Raw genomic sequence first — 4,428 nt, 5'->3', positions numbered from 1 at the left:
CGCCGGGCGGCGCCGGGCGGGGCCGCGGGCCTGCCAGTATCCGAGCGCCGGGACTGGCCTAGGGGAGATGGGCGTGCGTATGCGCCACAGTGGGCGCTGGTGTGCTGGCAGTTCTTCCCCGCCCTCTCTGCTTCTAGGGGCCACCCTCGGCTCAGCCCTAATCCCCGGTCCCCCCGCCCCGCCTCCACCGTTTCCCACAGGCCAAGCTGCATTCTGTGAGCTGTGCTCTCTGGAGGAAGACTGAGCTTGCGAAGGCGAGACGGAGAACAGGCGGGTGAGGCCCGCGGCTCTCCCCGTCCTGTGGGTGACTGAGCCCCTTGGTTCCCAGGTGTCAGACCTAGTGTGAGACCTGGCAGATCAGAGCAGAGGGGGTAATGTTTCGTGGGGACTCCTTTAGATTTGCGAGCTACGGGATAGCTGTTGCTCAGTGGCTGCCCCTGACAACACCAATGCCCACATTGCCCCTCCTCCAACCCCCTTTTCAGCTCAAGGAGGTAGGGGAGCCAGAAGAGGGGACTCAGATGGGCAGGGACTGTGCGGAGGTCAGTGTAGGACTGGAGCAGTCCAGGGAAGCTGCATACCCCATGTGAGAGCCCCAGGAAAGCCCTGTGCCCTGCACTCCAGGAAATCACTCCCCATTTTGTCTACCCCAAGTATTTCTCAAGTTTCACCCAAACACAAATGTACCCAGGACAGAACTTGGGGACAATTAGCCAGGCCTCACCAACTCTTTGTTTTGCAATTAACTCCAAAGTAGATTGAGCCTTGCACCCAGTACTTCATGAGCTAGATCTCTTTCATCCTCTCAATAACCCACGAGGAAGCTGAGGCACAGTTAAGTCACAAGTCCAGGGCAGAGCCAGGATGTGAACCTGGATCCTGTAACCCCCTGGCGCTTCCCTACCATGTGGCACTGACCCCAAGGCCACTGCCTTTATTTACCCCCTACCCAGTGCCCAAGGCTGAGATTCCTGCTCATGACTATCTTGCTGGCCTGAGGCATGGCTGCAGGTTGGATCCTGTCTCAAGTGCCCTTTTCACCTGCTCTATCCCTCCAAGGCTCTGCCATCCCCAGCAGTTTCCCAGGCACATTCTAGGTCTCTTCCAGAAACATGGACCCACTGTACCTTGGCCAGGCCAGTGCTCTGGATGTGATGGGGATGGCGCTGGCAGCCAAAGCTTCAGAGACAGGGATACTGATACAGAGAAGGACAAACGGAAAGAGGGTGAGAGGCAGAGAGGCCAGGACAAGGACTAACTCTTCACAGGGATCAAGTAGGGGACCCAATCCTGCCTAGAGCTGAATGGGCCTCAGGGACAGAGGGAGGTCCAGGCCTTTTCCAGGTTGCTTGGCTGAGTTCTGGACTTCCTGTGGAGAGGTCTGGACGCCCCCAGGTTCATGGCCTCTGGATGGGGTAGGGGTTGCAAGGGTCAGGTTGGCCCTTCTCTGGACAAATCCTCCAGGGAGCCCTCAGAGAAACAGCCCTGGGCAGATGCTGGGGATAGGAATCTGAACACTGTCCATTGATGACCTTGATGGGCCCATTTCCTTGGCTGCAAACCTGGAGGAGAAAGGGTAAGTACCATTTCTGGGTGGCTGCTCTGGTCCCAGCCCTGTTTGGAGATTTATGCCCATATCACAAGAGACTATTGAGGGCTCTTCCAAGGCTGACAGCCCTGGCCAATGTGAGCTGAGCCCTCACCAGATATCCACCTTTGTTGAGGCTTTACACATCTCAGCTAACCGTTACTCAACCTCTGACATGGTAGGTCTGTCATCAGCTTCTTCAACAGGTGAAGATTCAGGATCAGAGAGCTGTGGTCACATGTTCAGGGTCATACAATTAGCATGTGACATAGCCTTGTTCCCAGGTCTCAGCAATCCCTTCTAAGGTTGGGTCCAGGTAGGGGAACAGAGACAAACTCCTCTGGACTCTGTACTGGCCTACCCAGTATGGATGGCATCCAGGAGCAGTTCCACCATGTAGAGTGGCTGCAGCTGAGCTTGGCTTGGACTCCCTGGGGCCTCTGAGAAGTCCATCAGCATGCCTCCTCTGCTTTCACCACAGCATGGCCTGCATAATTGTGAGGGCCAGGAAAATGCTTACTGGTGTTTAAGGTAAATTCTTGCTCCTGTAACACCAGCCCCACTCTAAAGCAGTAGTTCTCAACAAGGGGCGATTTGGGGCCTTCAGTACATTTGGCAGTGTCTGTAGACATTTTTATCTGTCACGACTTGGGGGAAGGGAGTGCTATTGGCATCTAGAGGATAGAGGTCAGGGATGCTACAATGCACAAGACAGTTAGGGACAACACAAAGAATTATCTGGCCCAAAGGTCAGCAGTGCTGAGGCTGAGAACCTCTGAAGTAAAACATGGGCTTTGGAGCCAGGCAGACCTCAGTTTGAATCCTGCCTTTGCCATTTACTAGCTGTGTGTACCCTTCACCAAGCGGCTTTACCTTTCTTTGAGACTCAATTTACCCATCATGAAAAGTGGCATTAATAGTGGCTCTCATCTTAAGGAGTCTTGAGGGGCAAATAGATCACGCACATTTAGTACCTGCAAAGGGCCTGGTATTGGGGAAGCTCTGTTTGTGATAGCTACTATTTTTATTTTTCCATTTTCCAAGGCGAATATACATGTGGAAGCAAAGGTCTGGTGGCTGGACCTGGAGTTCCCCATGGGTCAGCCCTTCCTCCAGTGATGCCTGGCATTGGGTCAGCCTATTGATATTGTGGGAGAGGCTGGGTTGGCCACTGTGGACCTGGAGGAAGGAGCCAGAAAAGAAACTTGATCTCAGGAGGGCAAAGGTCACCTGAAGCTCACCTTGCTCACTTTTCCCTCCACACCCACCCCAAGGAAGTCATGGGGTGTGGGGGCGGGAGGGGGATCGGGACACAAAACACACTAATGAATACATACAGAAGCCAATCCCTTAGCTTAGAGAAGTTCCATGGATTCACAGCTGGGCTCAGGGAGGAGTGCCATTAAAGCGAACACAACCCAGACAGGTAGAGATATGGGGGTGGGTGAGAAATGGCATCCTGGCCCAGGGAACAGCATGTTCAAAGGTCTGGTTGTAAGGAGTAAGGCATAAGGCCTGTTTCCCAAATGATTGTCCAGTGTGGTCCAGCTTGGTGGAAAGAGCCTATCCCAATGGGGTAGGGCACAGGTATTGGGGCTGGGAACCTGGACATTAACCTTTTTCAATCTAGGTCCTCTTTCTCTCTATGCAGTGCGAAGAGTCATTGCAGTTTTTCTCTTTGTAATCTAGACACTACCCCCTCCCCCTCCCCCAATACTGAAAACAGAATTTTGGATCCACATCTCTGCTGGGGTTCTCCATCCCTGGGAGTCGCATTAGACATCCCCAATCCCCACTCACACAGCCCTGTAACCTACCCATCTTACCCAATCCAGGGTCCTCCCACCTGAATAGTGCGACAGCCCTTCTGCTCCCATCCAGCTCCTCCCTTCTCCTGCCCTTCTGCCCCATTCATCCCACCAGGAGCCCATTCCGTTGTAACAGCTGCCACCACCTGCTCCTTGAGAAGCCCAAAGTCAGCTCAATGCTCCTCAGGATTGCCCCCCATTTTCATCCCTTAGACTTCAGCTGGGAAGAGCTGTCTGGACTCTCTTCATCCCCTCCAGGGGGTCCTCCAGGAGGCCTGGAACCTGGAACTCTCTTCTTTGCCTCTGGAAAGTGACATTTCTTTGTAATATAGAGCCAATGGCTTGGCTTTCTGAGTTTGGGGGGCAGGGGAATGGAATCCATGGGCCCCACTCGGTCCTCAGACTTCAGCCCAGGGAATACTCAATGAATGAATGAATGAATGAATGAGTTATGCCTGACAGCCAGGTTTCAAGTCTGGAAAGGAAGTTTAGGCGCCTGCCAAGAGCGAAGGAGAGCTCTGGAGAGCAGGGCTAGGAGAGCGGACAACTTGGGGATCGGGGTACGGACTGCTCTCAGAAGCGCCTGACAAGCAGCAGCAGAACAACTAGAGCCTCCCGCCCTGGAGTCTCCTCAGCTCCTCTAGAGGCAGAGCCGAGACCAGCCGGCCTGGCGGCGGGCACCGAGCCCGGCAGCGTCCGCACTCCGGAGAGCCAACAGGAAGAGAAAAAGAGAGGCCGGTCGAGGCGGGCCAGCTGGCCAGTGGGGAGTCCCGGGCGTGAGCGCCGGGATCTGGGGAACCCCCGCTGGCGCCTCCTGGCCTGGGTGCGCGGGGGTGGGGTTAGCGCCCCCCAGCCCTCTGGCGTCAGTGTTCTCTGTAAATGGGGCCCCTTCTAAGGGCTGGTGCGCGTGCAGATGGAGGCAGAGGCGAGGCGTGCGGGGAAGACGGAGAGGCCCAGACACTTGAGTGACCAGCACAGAGAGGCGGAGACGCAGGACCCCCTGCTCCCGGCGGGCGGAGGCGGGGCCTTCGA

Source organism: Pteropus alecto, unplaced genomic scaffold (assembly GCF_000325575.1).
Source record: "Pteropus alecto unplaced genomic scaffold, ASM32557v1 scaffold75, whole genome shotgun sequence".
Classification (NCBI taxonomy): Eukaryota; Metazoa; Chordata; class Mammalia; order Chiroptera; family Pteropodidae; genus Pteropus; species Pteropus alecto.
The sequence above is the reverse complement of the archived record's forward strand: the minus strand, read 5'-3'. Positions refer to the sequence as shown.